The sequence below is a fragment of the Heliangelus exortis genome, chromosome 4 (genome assembly GCF_036169615.1).
Source record: "Heliangelus exortis chromosome 4, bHelExo1.hap1, whole genome shotgun sequence".
NCBI lineage: Eukaryota > Metazoa > Chordata > Aves > Apodiformes > Trochilidae > Heliangelus > Heliangelus exortis.
In genome coordinates this window covers 30,323,842-30,343,767 of record NC_092425.1, presented here as the reverse complement: position 1 = coordinate 30,343,767, position 19,926 = coordinate 30,323,842, and the positions used below count along the sequence as shown (strand labels likewise).

The window sequence follows — 19,926 nt, the reverse complement described above, 5'->3', positions numbered from 1 at the left end:
AATCTGTGGCAGGTAAGTCATGATAACCTTTCTCTGTATTGTTCTAAGGGTGTGTGCAAGCCTAGGCGTGCCTGGCTGAAAGCTGAGAGAGAACACTTGATTTATGGGAGTACATAAATTTCCAAGTAAAACTGCAACATGGGAGAGCAGTCACTCAAATGACAGTTAAGAAGTAACAAAAAACAAAAAAAGAAACAACAGCAACAAAAAACCAAAAACAAAGACAACAAAACATGTTCTGAAATCGCGTGATTAATGCAAACAGAGCCTAGACAAAATACAGGGGAAAAAAATGGTGGAAAAACCCGGGATGGTCGCCTTGCAGGTAGAGGCTCTGCCCCTCTGCTCCTGCATCTCAGCTTCTCGGGGGTGCCCGAGAGCTAAAGCTCCACCTGTGCCATCCAGAGCCTTCCCACTCCTCCCAGCGAGATCCCAATGACAGGCAGAGGGCAGCCAGGACGGGCCGGCAGCCGAGGGCGGAGCTGAGGAGAGAAGAGGAATGGAGAGGAGAGAGAGAGGGAGAAGATGAGGAGGAGGGAGAGGGCAGCTGCCCAGTTGGGGAAGGACTTGGAGGCTGGGACCCAGTGGCTGCTCCCAGACTGGGAGACTTTATGGACCTAGTACACAGATGTATGCTAATGGAGGAGCTACAGGAAAATCTAGGCTACTTTGTGTGTGATCCTGCCTTGTCTATCATCACATTTCAGTCCTGGTTTGCCAGAGAGTGAGTGATTTTGTCTAATCTGGCATCCCTGACTTTAGCAGTGTACATTTGAATGCGGATGTTTAAGGAGAAAATCTTCAACACTGGCTGTTCTAGTTTATCAGATTAGCTGCTAAAACTTGCCACACAGAGCAACAAGGAGCATGTCCATGAGCTGTGTTTGCTGTTGATCTAGGTCTTGCATGGCCTCACACAAGGATGGGGTCGTTTACCCTCAGTGATGCTGTTCTGAGGCACACCAGCCAAGCCTGGTCAAGTTGGAGAGGTTTTGTCTGCCTGCTGGGCACACTGCAGCCACTGCAGTCAAAGGGCTGTGGCTGGACTTCAGCAGATGTGCCACCAAAAGCAGGAGTGCCTGAGGGGCACCCAACACACACCAGCCCACTCAGCTCTACAAGGTGCCACCATTTGTTGTGGGTGCTTTCAGGTGTGGTGTTCCCTCCTGTTGGTCCACACTCACCTTCCCTGGAAAAGGAGAGGCAAAAGGGGAATCTCTCAAGGATTTGGGACTTAAGGCCACCATACCAGCAACCTTGGACTCCCTGGTAGGACAGGCTAATGACACAATCATATGAACTTCCCTACAGGTGCTAGACACAATCCTGCTGCTGCAGGACAACCTGCAAGACCTGGCAATGTCTTCTGCATAAGCTTTACTAATTCCCAACTGCTAGCTTGTATTCCCTCTGGACTAAAAACCCTGCCAGTTGCTTTACAGATTTATTCCCAACCTCTGATGAAGAGCACTGTGACAAATGAACAGAGGTGGGAAAGACCCATCCTCCTCTGCCAGCTTGTCAGGCCTAAGGCAGGACATTTGCCACATCATGTTAGCCTCTCAGGGCTCTGCTGATCCCCTGGTTGTAAGTGGAAATAATGACCTGCTATGTGCCACAGAGCTGCTTGAGGTCTCAGCTGTGGCTATCACCTCTGAGACCCCCAGGCAGAAAGAGAGGTCTTATCTGAAAGTTTATCTACACTGAAGACCCTGCCTAATCGTCTCTGGGGGGAGGAACTGCTGGCAGCAGTCTTGCTCCACCCGGTATCAAGAGCTGCTGCCACAGAGGTGGATGAGGTAGGAGGTCCAGTTGCTATAATGCAAAAGAAACCAAACATTTTTGTCATTGTTGCAGAAGCAATAAGGAAAAAAACTGTCTTCCATGCATACTTCTGTATAGCTACCACTCTGTGTAAAACTTGTCTGTGTCTTTCATTCACACAAGCTTGTGCAAGTTTTCCTCTTGTGTTTGGAGATTTACTTCTACATTAAAATCATACATACCAAATGAATTTAACCTATCTTTGAAAGGAAGTGATAGCAGTAGTAATTTTTGGGGTGTTATATCTGAAAGCAAGTTGTGAACAATTGGATTAAGCACCATTGTCAGGCATTTCCCTGAAGAGCTGAAACCTTCAGCTCTTCAACAGGCTGGGGTAGGCTTATAAAATAATTTCCCAAAAGTCACGCAGCAAGACAGTGCCATGCCTGCAGCGAGCTCTGCAGGTACCTTTGCCCATGTACCTGAAACAAGTACAATTGCCTTCTGGCCAACCCCAATTTAAAATGCTTCTCCTTATTTTCTGTTCTCAGAGATCAAAGTTTCAGAATCGAGGGCTCAGAGAGAGGTGGATGCTTCTCATGAGTTGGCCCCGTGTCACCCGGTCCAAAGTTCCCCACACCAGGATTTGGCAGACAACCAGGGGTGGGTTTCTGATTAACACAATTCTGACAGGAGAGACTGTGACCCATGGAATTTTGGCATTTCAGTCTTTTCTCAGTGCACAACCTTTGTGACAGCACAGGTTTCAAGGGCAACGTAACACTTGCATATTTACCTACTGCAAATGGAGGAGGTGCTGGCTTGTACAGCACACAGGCTGCAGAGTCAAACATTAATTTAGTACAGACACCGTATAATTTCAGACTGGCTTGTGAAAGTAAAAGATATGGATATTAATAGTGAAAAAGCACCTAAAATTCACAAGCTTTCAGGCAAAAGCACTTTCAGTGGAACACCAATTTACTTTAAAAGGGTTAGCAGTAACTAAATCAAACAACAAAGCTAAAATGTGGGGATGAGATAACAGAAAGGGAAATTTCTGTGACTCTTAAGTGGGGTTTAATTTTGTTCCAGTTCTCTTTCAACACATGCAATTTTGTTTCATCATGTATGGTAACACTTGCTTTGGAAAACAGTGCAGGCAGATCCAGAGGGACCATTGTGGAGGCTTCAGAAATTCCATATTCCCAGCAAAGAACCTCTTGTATCACGGTGCTGTCAGGAATATGTTCAGACCCATCCCTAAGCAGTGTGTTGAAACCACCTCCCCAGGAAATACTGGAACAGCACTGATCACCTCTGACTGGAGCTACATCCCCTCCTCTGGAGCAGAAGGACAAGCAATAGCTTGCTGCAAAAGAAACAGGTGGGAGGGGAAAAAAGCCACCACTGTGAGCCGTGGCAGATCATGAGCATCCAGGAGAATAGCAGAGATCCAAAGTGTGAATTGAGAGGGATCTTCAGCAGAAGCCTGAATATGGCACTCATGAGGGCACCTCTCCAGCTGTGGCTTTGGCTGGGTGTCTGGGCTCTCAGAAATGATACCCAGGCATGCCAGCAGTACAGGAGCCATACACTACCACCTTGCCATACCTATTCTTCCCTTTGGTCCATAATTTAGTATTCTGTGCTAAGATTTCAGAGCAAAGTGCCCTGTATATCTTCATCTACTGCAGAATGGGTCCTCAGGCTTTGCACATTGTGCTTCTTCAGCTGATAAGAGGAAAGAGATAGCAAGGCAATTATTTACAAACCACCTTTGCTAGCTGGTTTCAGGGCCATTTTGCTAGTGGTTGCTCTGGGCAGAAGTTCAGTCATTACTATTGCTTGGAGGGAACAGACCTTGCAAAATACATGAGATGTGTAAGAAAACTTGCTCCCGATTCACAGAGAAATTGAATGTTGATGGGAAAGAATACTTGCAAATAGTCCCTGTAGAGCTGAATTGTTAAATACATGTTTAGCAAGTAATGGGCAACACTACTACAAAATCATATAATGCCCGGCTATAAGCTCCCTAAAAAAAGAAGTTTTTTTTTTTAAAAAATAAAGACCTTGATCACTTGATCCCTCCTTTCTCATTAATTGCCTTATTTGCAGGTTTTGTGGGGTTTTGTTTGTTTGTTTTGGGTTTTTTGTTTTTGTTTTTCGTTTTGTTTTTTTGTTTTGGTTTTTTTTTGGGGGGGGTTTGTGGAGGGGTGTAAAGCTTTCAGAGAGCTGGCTATTTTGACTTCATCTGTGTTTTGTATTATGACTCCACTCTGCTGGTGATTTAACAACTTCATGCTGCAGACAGATATTTCAAAATGTGTTGCATGATGCCAGCCATAGTCACACTTGGGAAACGATCATGTAGGAAATGTGATTGTTTAAAATCACAGATGTACGTTCCCCATGGGTTTGATTTTAGTGCAAAAGTTCCTCAGTTAAGCTGCTTCTGGGTTTTCCCAGAAAACCCAGACAATTACTGCAGAGGGAGAACATTGGGCTCAGCCCTGGCTTATTCAGGATCCTCACCAGGCAGTCAGGGGGGGTCTGTGTACTTTGTGTGTTTTAGCAATGTCCCTGTCATGTCCCTGGTTCCTCGTGTCCTCCTGTGCAGCCTGGGAGCAGAGGGGGAAATGGGCAGGTTGGCATTCATCCAGGAGGAGAATGGAGCAATTTTACAAATCAGTCCTTTTCCCAGGGAGGTTGGGAGCTGCTGCCTCTCAGACCATGCCCAACCTCTGCCAGTTCCACCCCAAGGCAAGGGGCTTGCCAAGCACCAAGAGACCTGCAGCAGCCCAGCAGGGTCCACAGTGAGTCCCCCACAGAGGGTACTGTTTGACACACAAATGTGCTGCCAGGCATGAGACAGGTAGGAAATACAGTAGAATGAAGTATATATATGTTTCAGTGCCTGTTGCTTAGAAAATGTAAAAGTTTGAGAAATAAACCAACTTGAATATCAGTACAGTGTTTTCACTATTTTCCTCCTTTACAGGGGTATTACTAGGAAGTGACAGTTCTTCTAGTCATATTTCATTTAAGACATTTTTCATTGCTTGTTTAAATACAAATCTGATGCATGTGAATTAAATAATCATAAGCCACAGCTTTATACATGACGTTTTTCCCTGTAATTCCCTTAAGATAAGAATAAAATTGTTTATTTTAAACAGGAGAGTACTTGAATCAACTTCTGTGGGCTGTCTGTCTATATCTGTCCATCTATTTACTGTCTAGTTTTCTCTCAAGTCACATTGGTTTTTACAATGCTTTGGGACATTCAAATGCGTATTTGGAGCTGTAAAAAGTAAAAAATTTCTAATTAAAGAGTATATGTATGCTGCTAACAATGCCTTAATTGTACTTTCTTGGGCCTCAACGCTGAACTGAAACTGGCCAGTAGCCATTTTAGCAATGAGCAGTATTCTGGCACTGTCCTTAGTGCCTTTTGTTAGATTTGGGTAAATATTTGTCAGCTAATTCATTGCCTAACATCTGATGACATGCAACATCTTCATCATACTCCTCAAGTGTAGGTAGGTGCTTTGAATGAACCCCAGAAGATAAGTAACGTTTTATGTAAAAATACTGCTTAAGGAGTTAACACCCATGGAGATTTTATAGCTGAACAGAAAAGCTGGGTCTGAATCAGCCTTTCCAGCAGACAGTGTCAAGTAGATGAATGAAATATTTTTTGTTCTTATTTGCTGTCTCAGAGGAGATATTGATCTAGATCTCTGTAAGGCCAGTTCCCGAGGTCTGTACTTAAATATTTGGAAGCTATTATTTACTGTTTAATTATCTCCATGCAATGAAAAACATCCCTCAGTGTCAGTACACGATGCCTTTGCAGCACGCCCACCTCATCACCAAATTCCAGGCACAAGAAACAACATTTGTAAGTGAGTGGGATGGAGGTCTGACCCACACAGAGCACCTCTTGCTTTGTGGCTTTTCTGTCATCTACCCATGAGAGGTGTTTGGCTGCCTCTCATTCCTCTCCTTTGGGGGAACAGGAGCTAGACAGACAACTGTAAAAATGGGAGAAGGATTGAGGATGTTTAGAATGGGGTCAGGTGTTTTATAATTGTCTGGAAAGAGGTTAATAGAGAATTACAGAGATTAATAGGTGTGGTTTAGGAGGAACAGAAGTTATGAACTACCGAGAGGGCAGGTGACATCTGGAAAGGAAGGTGAGGCTGAACTGGAAAGGATCTTGAATGTAGAAGAGATGCAAGGAAATCTATAATTTCTGAAGGGAAAGAAAAAAACATGAAGGGGCAACCGAACTGCTGGGGTGAGCTAAGGTGTTTCAGAGGGACAACAAATGAGACACAGTAATGTTTGTGAGAAAAGAGAAAATGTATGAACTGCAAGGGGGAAATGAAGGCTGAATTGGAAAGAGGAAGCACTAAATACAGAATTTACAAATATTAGCTCTTAAGAAATGTGTATGAGTCAGGTAAAATACTAGTGTACTGAAAAGACATATTCAAAAAGATAGCTAGACCCTTGGGGAGAGAAGATTTGGTTGGTCATCTGCTTTCAACCCAGGCGTTTGGCACCACTGTCCTGGCTGCTGGAAGCCACACTGACACAAAGATGAAAGAAATGGAGTTCACCTAGAGACAGAAAAGGAAAGAGCCAGAGGTGACAGCATAAGAGGGTGCGACTGCAGAAAAACAGGGAGGTTGGGCCAAAAGTGCAGTGGTGAAAGGGGGAGTGGGAACTGGAGGGGTAACGGTTCAGAAAGAAAAATTAAACAACAAAACTTTTTCTTGTTTATGATAAAAATAGCCCCAAACAGATTTTCTTACCTACTAAAAATCTTAATGTAAAAGGGGATTAAGGAGAACCAGCAATACCCTCTCCACAGTACTATCTCATATGTGCAAATAAAATACATTGCTAAACTTTTCTTTTTCCTATGTAAGAACTAAAACCAGATATCATTTACTCCCATGCACGCATAACCAACGTGTTGTGCTTGTAGTGTTCTTGTCCATTGTATGAAAACTGGAGAATTGAGTAACACAATGTTCTGTTCCAGAACACTGCAGCATTTAGTCAGTGTATCAGTTTCCCAGAGTAGTTTTATGGTATTTCTATTTTTTAGATCTTCCATTAATGCTCAAAGTACATCTGTTTTTCCATGCAAATGAATGACTTAAGAGAAAATCTGTAATGCCCACGCTGACAAGCACATTGTTGCATTTTCTGAGATCAGTGGCAAACTGATCTGCAATCTGGCCATCCTGAGTCCCACAGCATGGCCTGTGGAAACATCCTGATTCAAACTCCCAAGTTACAAAATCAGTCTTGTTTCTACATATGCTTCTAGAATTCAAAAACTTTTCACTGGCTTCTGCAAAATTCACATTGCAACCTTTCAGCTTGGGCAGAAATTGTATTTGAAGAGCTGACATACATAACCTGCTCTGCTCACTGCTATGAAATCAGGAGCTGTTGGCCACGTGTATTTCAGTGAAAAAAAAGTGCTATTTTTTAGCACAAGTGCAGCTATTTGTAGTTGGCTGTGTCTCAGTCCAGATTACCTGGAGGCTACAATTCAGATATGAAGCTTGAATTTGATTTATGTTAAAACTGGAATTACACAGTTTGCTCTCATTAACCTTCGCTCAAGATAGAGGAATGCTCAGGACCAGCTTGTTTTTGTGAGATTTCTGCTTAGACCAAAACCTTTCTGAGGACAAGAGTCTGCATTTAAGTTCAGCTGTGTCTGTTCTAGAGCCAGATCTTTGGCTTTGTAGATTCCAAATGGTCCCCTAACCAGTGAGGATTCAAACAGACGAAATTAAAGGATGTATCTGATTCAAAACAGCTCCATATATTCCATGTGGATATTGAAGTTTTGTCTATGTTCTGAACTCCTAGCTGGGTCATTTTTATGGTACTGCACATCAGTCATGGACAGATAGATCTTTTTGTTTTGTAAACACAGGAAAATAATGTTTAAATAATGTTTAAATAAACACAGGGAAAATGTTGTTCTGAAATAACATACATTCAGAGAACTGAATAGCTGTTACAGAACATTGCAGAGGTGAGAAATCATATTTTAATGATTGCCAACACTCTAAGTACCACCTGATTATGAAGAAGGTCTTAAAAGATGCCTTGGGAAAGATTGTTAGGTGGCTCTCTATGCATCATCCAAAACTAATAAAATACCAGACTCAGAAACCAAGCAAACCAGGAACAGCCTGGCAATGTTGAGAAGGGTGAGAATGGCACTGTAAACCTGAAAACAGGACATTTTGGTGATTTATTGCACTCTCCCTTTTCTTTTACAACTTATCACCTCTATCTAAAGCAAAACTTGATCAGTATTTTGGAATAAGCGTGAAATACTGTGCAGTGATAATCAGGATTTCATACTGCAGCCACATACTTGTAGGATTTTAAATGCTATTAATGGCTTACATTTGCACAGCCTTTCCCTTGAAGGCATCCCAGCTTATTTGCTGAGGTATTTTCACATAGGGCTTTCACCTCATTTGATACAGGGAGCTCTGAAGGAAAGCACAGTGTGAAATTATTAAAGTTAGAAATTAAAAAAAAAATCACTTGGTTTCACTGTGGTTACTGGGAGCGTTTTGTGAGGCAGAATGCATTTATCTGCTCTCACACATTATCTGGCTGCTCGTTAAAAACTGGCTTTGCTTGGGAAACTGAGTGTCTTGGCTACTTTGAAAGATTTTCTTCTTACTGAAGCTCAGCACTGACATCAAGAATACCAGCAGCAAGCACCTCTCATCCTAGGAAAAGTCAGAAAGCTCTCATCTATTTCATTATTAAAAAAACAAAAAGGTTCTAGATCATGGATAGTGTTTCCCTACTCTCACAGCTCAGGTTGGAGGTAGGCACATGTGGCTGCTTGAAAATGAAGACCTGCAGAGAACCAGAACAGTCCAACGTAGCAAAGAGCGACAACATTTGCTGCTGTGTTTGGTTTGGGGCCAGGCAAGGCTGCGTCTGCACTTTTCCTATTTGCCACTTAGATTTGCTTCACTAAAAATAATAAATTACCTCCTGCTAGACACCGGGTGTATCTGATCTGAGGTGAGCAGTGCTGCTGCACCCAGGGCCTTCCGCAGAGCTGGGGCAGGCAGCTGGTACCAGCCTCCCCTACCAGCTGGTACCAGTCTCCCGCCAACCTCATTCCTTTCTGTAGGCCCATTTCTGGGTCAGGGCATGGGTTCTAGAGCTAAGCTTGTGAGGCTGCCACCAGGGCTGATCTCCTGAGCCTCCGGCAGCTGGGCAGCACCCCATGGCCCAGCCTGGCTGAGCCAAACTCCCAGCACATCCAGGGCAAGGAAAGGTCCGTCTGTCTGTCTGTCTGCACACCGGTGGGTCAGAGGGATGTCATTGCTGCATACAAACCAGTGAGGGCAGCTCAGCCCGTGCAAACAAACAGATAGAAGCACAGAGGGAACTGGGACGGCACCTTTTGGGTTTGCTGCTGCTCCTTGCCTGCATGTTTGAGGCTCGGATGCTGTCAGGACGGATGCTACAGTTCACTGAGTGATTGTAATCCAGTTACTGAGCCCATCTCGAGCTCTTGGCTGATGCCACTTTATTTATAGGTTAGATACAGTTTCATTTGCTTGCGGTTAAGGAAATCAGCAGTGTCAATTAACATTTTCTTATGGTGCTAAGCCCACAAAAACCGTGCACCAGGCAGAGTGGTGATGAATATAAGCCTCTGGGATCACACTGTGTGTGAGCCTGAAATTCCAGGCTATGAATCAGTCTGCAGACTATGTGGCAGAGCCTGCAGTGATCTTTTGAAAAAAAAAAAAAAAAAAAAAAGGCACATGGATTAGTGCTTGCTGAAACTTAATTTTCATCATTGTGTTAGTCAATGTTTTGGGTGCTAACATCCTTCTGATTGCTTTCTGTGTTAAGGAACAGAACAGAACACGATGGCTCACAGCTCCTTTGGCATGCACATCACTCACCAATGATACTGTCACTGAGGGAGAAAGATGAAGGACAGATGGATTTATACTGAGAAGCTGCCACTGTTTAAACAAAGTGCTCTCCATCCCTGTGCTACTCATGATGCTGTTGGTTGTCAGGAGCTCTGTGAGCTCCTGGGCTTCTGCAGCCAGCAGAGTTGCCAGTGGGTATTCTGAGGGAATGTACTTTTTGTGAGCAAACAGTCTATTGTGTCCCATGCCCGAGGTTAGCATCGCTTGGGTGCCATATGGGACAAGCCAACACATGTCTGTTTAGTCCTGGAGTCTCTGTTCCTTTCACACTGTAACTGAAAATGAAGGCAAGAGAGCTGTATTGCCTTAATTCTGCTAAAATCCTTCTCTTGCCATCTGTAGGCCCATATGAAGTACTATGTGCAAGGAAGAAAAAAAGATGACATTCCAGATAAAATGAAAGGAATTCTGCACAGCCTCATTAAAAATGCATATCCTGGGAAATAGATTTCTAGAAATTAGATTTTCAACTGATTTTATTCCAGTTGAGTGAAAAAGGAAATGGGACTATGCCAGTTGCTCAAAAACATGTTTCACCCCATTCATGTTACTGGTGATATTCTTTTAGAAACCTGTGTCTCCAAGGTCTATTTTGCCTTGTGACTAAGATGCAGAAGCAATATTAAAGTTAAATGCCCACATTTCTAACCTAAAGAGAAATGGTCCTGTGCTCAGCCATGCAAATTAACATATCAGTCAGAATCTACAGAGTTGTCTGGGTTATCATGTTTCAATTTGAGACAGATTTTTCTAACCTAATGAGTCTGCATTCTTTGTTAAAGCAAATTAGTGTAATTCCAGTACAGTCAAGGTAGTTGTACTATTTCAGATACTGTGCCTATCATCTGAAGGTTTTCCAGCATAGCTTTCCTCAGTGCAACTAGTAATAGGAATGAGTTGCTTTATTCCTTAAAATGCTTATACAGTCAATACAACTTACAAAATGCAGATGACATTTATAAAACTTTTTCTAAAAGTCTGTATTGAAGGCAATACAGGGGATCTAAAAAAAAAAAAAATCCATATAAAGGAAACTAAGTTTCTAGTGACATGCATTTGTGCACATATTTGGCACAATTCTCTTGTGCATCTTTGTTTGCACAAAATCTGCAGGATTATTTTTGTTGTGTTTTAGGAAGTATTCTAAAATAGTTTCTAAAATTATTTATTACTTTCCAAAAAACTCTTAAAAAATAGCAACTGGAATATCAGAGTGTTTGGGGTTTTTTCTGGTTTCATAACATATATTTCTTGTACATATATTTTCAGGTGAAGTCTCTGGTGACTGGAAGAAGGGACACATTCATGCCAGGTGCAGTGTGGGCCAATAATCCCAAGTATTTAATTACCAGTGTGTCCATGCTCTAGCAAGACGTAGAAATCCACCCTCCTGCTTTGGTAATCAGTGTCCCAGCCACCTACAGAACAGTTGCCTGGCCATGAAGTTCAATGCCAGCCCTCCATGGGCACATCCACAGGCAGTGGATGAACAGGAGTGTTCATTCAGGCAACTCAGGCTGCTAAAACAAAACATCTAGGTTCCTAAAACTGGGCATACTTTTGGAAAAATAGGGTTCTGTCTTGACCCAGTCTCCACTCCTACTACACAATGAATATTGTGTATGCTCCTTGGATGTTGGATTTATACAGCCTCTGCATCTGTGTTGCATAGTTCTGACGTGCCCCATCTACAATGATACTTTCTCCAAAGATAAAAATTCCGCTGGCTCTTGGTACTCTGTGAAGTAAAAGATGATTTTGCTTTATTTGGTGTACTACACTTGGGCTATTAAGGTTCCCTCATTACTTAGATTACTTGCTAGCTCTTAGTTTTACTACCTGACATCAAGTTTTCCTTCCATCACATCATTCTGACAGATTTTCATTTGGCTCATGTTATAATTTCAGTTAGCTGTACGAGACAGCCAAAAAGTGGACTTTTTAGTGATATGACCATCATCAACACTGTGAGCACTCATACTCTTAGTGTTATTTGCAAATGCCTGAATGTGATCTACTGAGTTAAATAATCCAACTGACAGGACCCTGTGAGCTTTACAGTTGCCCTCTGAAAGTTGAAAGGTCAGGATGAGCTCAGCACATTTTTTTAAAAGCTGGCTTCCTAAGGAATTACTTCTAATACCATGGTTTTGCTATTTTAACTTTTCTCAGCAAGAGCTCTGTAATGGAAATTCTGCCTGATCATGCAGGTCTTGTTCAGGCAACATACTTTCAATTGATTTTACGTCCATTCATCACAAGTATTCGCTTTAAAACTGATTTTATGTCTAGATAGAACATGGTCACATATGATTTAAACCAAGTGCACTGCATTTAGCACATAAACCATACAGCTACCTGGTTTTCCTCATGTACTGGGATGGCATTTTCAGTTGTATGGAGGTGGGGCAGCTCTTCATAACCAGATCTGGAAAAAACCAGCCTGGCCAGCTGTATTCCTCACAGGTCTGCATGTGCTAAGGCATCTCAAGAGCAGGTCATAACCTTATTAGACAGACCTTCCAGGCATCTGCTTCCCTGCTGAGGCAGGGCCACCCAGGTCTGAGAGATAGCACTGGCATCCCAAAGACGGGCAGCTGGAATAGGTGCAGAACGCGAGGACATATGTCTCCAATACCATAAGTTAATTGGCAATCAGTTAAAGCTGATGCCTAGGCAAGCTCTGAATATGTTGCAAAGTCAGGGCTGAAAATGGTAGGTGCTGAGGGCTCACCTTCCTGCAACTTAAAGAGCAGAAGCTCATGCTGTTTCTTAGTTATTTACATATGTATTCCTATTGCATTTTGGGATGCTTCAAAGCAAGTTTAAGATAAGAACATCTGCCAAAACCAACTCCAAAGCAGAACACTCAATGGGGGTGACTTGGTCAGCGTCACTCCTACTGCCACAGGTGTTTTGAAAACTCTGCACTGACAAGTTCAGCTGAAAACAATACTACTGCTAGAAAACTGCAACAAAGCAATACCCCCCTTAGCCACCAGTCAGAGTGTTTCTGTCCAGTCTCATCTGATCACAGTATTGCACTTTTTTTCCCAAAAACTGGACCCCAGAACCACATGGGTGATGCTCATGGCTTTGTATGGCCATGGCCCTTGTTCAGTGACAGAGTTAATCCCAAGTTAATAATTACACGTTTAGCATGTTATGCAAACACTCACTCCTGTTTTTTCACCAGTGTCCATTCTTCCGCTTTGTGATAGCCACTCCTTTTCTCATTTGATTTCACACACAGCAGGAGCACAAGTCCCATGGGCATCAATGTCCCCTCCCCGGCCTCGCCTGCCCTCAGCAGTGACCCCGTGCTTCCTGGGTTAGGACCCATGAGCTGCTCGAGCAGCCTCTCTTCTAGATTCAGATTATTAAAACCAAAAGTTCAGCAGGTCCAATCCTTGCTCAATCTGCTAACATATTTATTTATTCCAGTGACCTGTCAGGTCTTCAGCAGTCCTACCAGACCCATGAGAAGATTTCAGCTCTCTTCAGAGCTGGCCTGCCCTGTGCATGCACAAGCCAAAGGACTGCTCTGGAGGGAGAGCAGAGGCATGGGGGCTAGCAAAGGATCACAAAACACTGTTTGGAGCCAGCAAGTTACCATTAAAGAATGCTGCCCACTAATGTAGAAAAACTGGGTGCCATCCACTCACCAACCCTGTTATTCAAGTTCTGCAGCCTGCAGCAAAGGGCTCCTAGAATTAGCTCTCAGAATCTGGTGGTGAGACACCTCTGATGCTGGGTTTGCCTTGGGGTTGTTAAATACCTGGTCCATGTGATTGGGCTAATTAAACATTTTTAGCCAAACAAATCCCTGCTTGTGAAGGTATAAAATCTAAGAGGATTATATGTTAGTTAAACTACACATAACTGAGAAACAAACTTGTTGCCGTTAATTCTTAAAAATGCTACCCCAGTGCGTGCAAGTGGAAGGAGTGGGTAACAAAATTAATCTGTGAAACTAAAGTCTCAGATGGCAGTTAAATCAGGTATATTCTGTAGAAAAAAAAAGTCTTCCTTGAATTCAATATTGCCATGTAATAGCGGAAGACTTTGTTCTACATACAGAAGGCAAAACCAGCTTTAATTAAAATCATTTGATCTCCACTATTCTTGTAAAAGAAATGTAGGTAGTTCCTGTTATTCTATGGGTTTGCTACTGCAACCAATTGGCTATATACATATACATACATATATATAAATAGCAATAAAAGCTGAATAAGAGCAACACAACTCCAAAGTTTCATCAGTAAGGATTATTTGCTACTCATCTGAGAAAGTGGCCAAGAGTCACCCCTGTTGTGCTGAGATGTCAGAGGCTCTCAGTGATTTTCCACCTTGTCCTTCCAGGGGGGTCTCAGTTAAGAAGAATCAGTTTATTTTGCATTTCTATGGGAAAAGGCAACCATTTTCTTCTCCTGATAAGGAATTCCTTGTAATAGCATCCTCAGTAACCAGAGATTAGGGAAAATGGAATTTAGATCCACAGAATATTTGTGCTTAACAAATGCTCCCTCCTTACAAAAAAACCCCACCAAAATTAGGCCATTAGAGCCTCCAGACTCTTCCTCCCATTCTAAAAACACCTTTGTTTTATGCCTGCTCAGAAATCCCTGACATTATTCCTGGTGAGACTCTTCAGCTCAGCTGCAGTCAGCAGCCCTCACCATCAGCCTCTGCTGCTACCTCTCATTTTGCCTTGTTTCACTGCTTCTTCCTGGGCAAACATCCCATGGATCCCAGGGTTTTATCTTGATAGCTCTGTTCTCTCCTACCAGCCTCATTCTAGAACACTTGCTAGTGCAAGTAGCACTAATTATACTTTTATTTTAATGCAAATATTTAGCTTGGGGACATAATAAATATACTCCTGATTTTGGAACTCTAAAAAAAGGCTGTTGTGCTGATCAGTGCCAATAAGGAAGGGGGAGAGGTAAGAACTCCCTCTCTACAGAAGTAAATGGAGATGAATCACATCAACAATCATTCCTGGGTGCTGGAAGACAATTGCACTCTATAAGGGCCAGAACAGCCCCTGGCACACTTCGGACCCAACTCATTTAATTCCCAGTTGCCCAAATCAGAGGACAGACACCATTCACCCTGGCACAGGCTGGTGAGGGTTGGGATGAACTCTAAATTGTTCCTAACACACAGTTTGGGTGCAGCCATTTGGTTTTGGTGAGCAGGACAGCATCCTCCTCTGGAGGCAATCAACCTCTGTGCCAAGAAGCAATTTTGGGCACGTTTAATTCACTAGCAGAGACGTAGCTAATGGGAAACAGAGATAGAAAACCAAACCCATTCTTTAACAACCAAACTAAAGTAATCTTTTACATCTGGAAATATTGAGGCAGATGACCAAATAATTAGCACTGCAACAAGTTTGTACTGCCTGCAGCTAGAAGAACTGGTCTCTGTGGAAGTAGGAATGTGGTTGAGCCTGCAAAAATGTGATAAGAGATCTATACCTAAGATTTTTGGATGGTCTGCATATGTCACAGTTAAGATTCTCAGAGCTGAAAGAGCATTCAGTACTGCAGTCCCATGTAAAAAAACTCTACTCAAGCCAGCTGAGGATGGCTTGGCTATCCAGTGCCAACATCACATCCTGAGAAGGTAAAAGTATCAAGAGTACAGATGTGTAAACAACCTCTTTCTATCACAAGTGGACCCTGAAAACAATACTATCAAAGACTCTTTTCCTGGCTTTTCTCAACAAAATAAAAAAAACTGGTTGCAGTTTGATTTTTTTCTCTAGTACTTCTTTAAAGTTTCCTACAATTTCCACATAAGGTGCTCCAAATTGAAAAGTGGAAATATTTTCCTTGGAATTTTTATTTTTACACAGATCGGGTTGTTTTGCAAACTTGACTCAAACTTACAAATACAAAATCCATGGTAAGTGTGCTGTTTACACAGTGGTTTTCTCCACCTGGAATCCTGATGAGCTTGCATATTGTTAAGACAAAAAGAACAGATATGGATTTCAATGCCAATGTTTCATCACATGTGTGGGCTGGTGCTGGCTGTAGGTATGAAATACAAATTTGGTATATACAGATCTTGCTGATCTAGTAGAAGGATTAAACAACATGTCTCCTGGCCCTTTTACAGAAGGATGATTCAAACAATTCATAGGTTCCTAGGCTGCTGCACAAGATCACAGCCTGATCACACGTGTATGACGGCATAAATAGATGAATAATAGCAACTGCATTTTCAGTCCCACCCACATCTCATCTTATTTTTTTTAAATCACATAACACCTACACACAATGCTTGGCTAAGGCTGACAAACACAGAGTACAAAAAAATCGATATATCGTCTTCTTTGTGTGTTTGTATCTCAGAAGCAAATAAAAGCTAGGGTTTCTTTTCCCTGCTTCGTTTTTTTGTTGTTTCTTTTTCCTTCTTTGAAGGAAATACAGCTGAGAAAACAGCAAACAAGTGGTGAAAGCCATTAGCTGCTTTGGGATTTCAAAAGATAAGTCCTTACACAAGTGTATGTGGGATTGGACTAGAGTGGGAAACAGCTGACCTGCCCTGAAACACTGCTGCCTGGCTGCCCAGCCAGGCTGTGGTTGTCTCCAGCACATGTCACAACCTTGCCTCTTTTGAGAGCTACAAGGGTATTGCCCTTGAGTTGAATGGAGGCAAGATCAAGCCCTACCCAGAAAGTTTCATACGCTACGTGTCGTGTGTGCATGCCAGCATTATGCAATGGGCTGAAAAATGAAAACCTGTCAGGCACAGAACTGGTGCACTCAAGGACATACTGTTATTTGTTTTGCAGCTTTGCCACTCTAGCAGGGATTAACAATGTGCCATTGATAGCTCCCATGACAAAGTCAACCAAAACGCCTCATTTTTTAACTTCCAGAACATGATCTAAATTTCTGAGGGAAATGGCTTGCTCAGTCTCAGGGTTTTGGTTTTTAGCTCGTTTGGGGTTTTTTTGTTTTTTTTTAATTACACCAAGAAAACATTTACTTTTTCCAACCTTCTTTCTCCACATTTCCCCACCTTTGTCCCCCAGCTAGCATAGTACAGCAGCAGATTGAATTCATATTCCAATTCCCTTATTTTTTCAACCAAGTTGGTAGGTATTGTAAGTCATCAACCTTTTCTTTCTGGAAATTCTTTGGTGTATTACTGCATAGCAGAGTGGTGTGACAAGGATAAAGAGATTAGAAGTAATTTCATATAACTCTTTCTTCTGTCAAAATCTGCAGAGGGCTCTGAGTGTTGCTGAAATTCTTCATTAAAATCTTTCAATACACAGACAGGAAATCTCTAAGCACCAAGACACAGAGTAACCCAAACAGATGGACAGAAGGAGTATTAAATCAAAATCTGAACAGAGAGACAACGGAAAGGAAGAAAAAAGTCTGTTCAAGTACAACAATAATAATACAAATAATAATACATGTTACTCCAAGGATGCTGACACCAATTCAGCTCTGAAAGCCAGAAGAAAATTTACTGATTTTCACCAGATTCAAGTAATTAGGCATAACCAGTGTAGGCACAGACTCTCTTTGCCACCATTAGACAGCTGAGGTGGCTGTGAGCTGCTCCTGACAAAATTCAGGCTGTGTTTTCCCTGTAGGCTGTCCCAGCACACTGTACCTACAGCCTATGTAGGCAAAATATGGCCAGCAGATGAGAAGATTTTTTCTTGTGAGATTTTCAGTGTGGGAAAGCAGGAGGGGAGCACAGGGAGAAAAAGGAATTAAATATGATGTGGCCAACACATCTGGGCCAGCCAATGCTTTCACTGCAGACCTGACCAAAGCTTTGAAGACAAAAACAGAGCGGCTTGCATTCTCTGGGATCTTCCCAGTAAATGAACAGAAAGAGTGGATAGACATGAAATGATGATGAGCTTTTCCAAAAGTCACCATCACGTGCTGTGAAGCTATTGTCATGCACTGCAGGTCCTCCTCAAAGGCAGTGACCTTGCAGAAGAACAGAGCATGGGCACAGGTGTGTGACAGGGCACACACAGCTACCACACCAGGTTAGAAGAGTTTAAACGCTGTATTCCATACTAGGGGGTGCAAACTCTTCTGATTTTTTTGGGTCCTTTTCTCTGTCTGTGAGTCATCCACCCACTAGTTCTCATAGGCATGTTCACAATGTAGGCTTGCTAAATGAAAGCTGCAGCATGATCCACCACATTTCAGCCCACTTGGGACAGGTTTCATCCTTATCTTCAGCTGTTTGCTACACATGAGGGTGGTTGCTCTGCGCAGTTTGTTTCTCATTCTGTTTCTGATAGATTTCAAGCTGGTTGATCAGGGGCTGGCTTTCCCTCCGGTGTCTGTGGTACCCAGTGCAAAGGGCACCTTTCCTTTGTCTGCTTTTGCTTTAGAAGAATATATTAAAAGAACTGAATCAGTTCTGAATCAAAACTGAAGCCATTTCATGATAGTTGGAACATTTAATACATTCATCCCCTGATCCTGCTCCTTTCAGGTCACAGAGGCCTTTGAGATGTCTCTAGGTGGGGGAAGCATCTCCCTTTCACAGCTGTGCCTCAGCCCTCACCTGCCTGAAGGCAAAGAACAAAGCCAAGAGATAGTACCAAGTCTACAGTCCCATCATCTCAGCCTCCTACCAACCCTCTGTTCCTTCCCGAAAACACCTTAACTTCAGGTAACTGTCACACACAATTAATATCCACCAGGAAAAGGAGAGCCAGGCACCTTCACAGCACAGGGTGGATTGCTGTGTTTGGACTCCTGGTTTTACAAATAACCTTTCTTAAACAGGTTGCTAAATAGGATGTGGTGGTCAGTGATGTGCTAGATGTATTCTCTGAGCAAGGAAATGTCTAACACTAGGACACCTAGCAAGGGTAATATCCCAGTCCTCAGCACTCTCCTCACTGTTTGTATTCCATAATGTCTTCCCTTTTTATCTTCCCATCTTTCCTTATTATGCTAAGGACATCAGTCTCATTTGTCTTTACCACAGGCTGTTTTTCCAGCTAAAATATTGTCAGTGAAAGAGGCTACCCCTGTGAGACACTGGTCACCTGCCCTGATGGGCCAGGCTCACCAGCCCTCCAGCCCCCCAGCAGGGACTTTTGTGGGACCAAAAGCACCCAAAAACCAGCCAATTCAGAGCATGGGTGACTACCACTCTTAAGAAGCCAGTGTTCACTCCTACTTAGAATCACAGAAAATTAGAGGTTGAAAAGGTCCTTGAAAGATCACTGAGTCTAACCTGCCCTGCCAGAGCAGGGTCACCTAGAGCAGGTCACACAGGAACACGTGCATGTGGGCTTTGAATGTCTCCAGGGAAGGAGACTCCACAACCTCCCTGGACAGCCTGTGCCAGTGCCCTGTCACCCTCACAGTGAAAAAACTCTTCCTAATGTTTGTATGGAACTGCCTATGCTCCAGTTTATAACCATTGCCCCTTGTCCTATCATTAGTCACCCCTGAGTAAAGCTTGACTAACTACTTCTTCTACCCATGGACATGCAAGGATGTGGATAAAACACAGAAACTGACCATGGTGCAGAAAGGACATCCCAGGATTTCCCCTTCCCAGCCCAAACCTTATCAGCCTGGTTTGGTGAGGATGTCTCTTCTTGCAGGTTCTCTTCCTGGCCCTGCAGCTCTCCTGCTATGCAGTGGCATTGGGCTGCCATCTCCCCACCCCTCACCTCTGGGTGCACTCCACAACACAGTCTTTGGTCCAGAAGGGACTGAAGCATCACAGGGCTTTTCCTGGGTACCCTCCAGCCTGGCAGGTGGTACCACTGCTTTCACCCTCATGTTTCACTTGGTGAAGGTGCTAGCCCACATCTGGCTGGATGCTGCAGACCTGCGCATAGGAGAGCGAATGCTGCAATGTGCTGCTCCCCTCAAGAAGTGCCAGAAGCCCCCTGAAGCACCTGTATTTGGAAGCTGGGTGCTGCAAATTGAATCCTGCACTGCTACAGACCCTCAGAGGAGATGGTGGATTCCTTCACTTGCCATATAGTGCAGAGGGTAGCCCTGCTCTAGCAGAGAAGCTGGGGTTGGACACTGATGTAAGCTGCTGTCCCCACCACCCCCACAGAAACATTGGAGGGAATGTGGTGCCTGATGCACTGTGAGAAAGGGGAACT

The 19,926-nt window shown here is 43.2% G+C and overlaps 1 protein-coding gene across 3 annotated transcripts in view; it reads right to left on the bottom strand.

Moving 5' to 3' along the window:
* Positions 1–19,926, bottom strand: part of RBM47 (RNA binding motif protein 47) — a 76,203-nt gene that overhangs the window by 43,413 nt on the left and 12,864 nt on the right. The window lies entirely within an intron of this gene.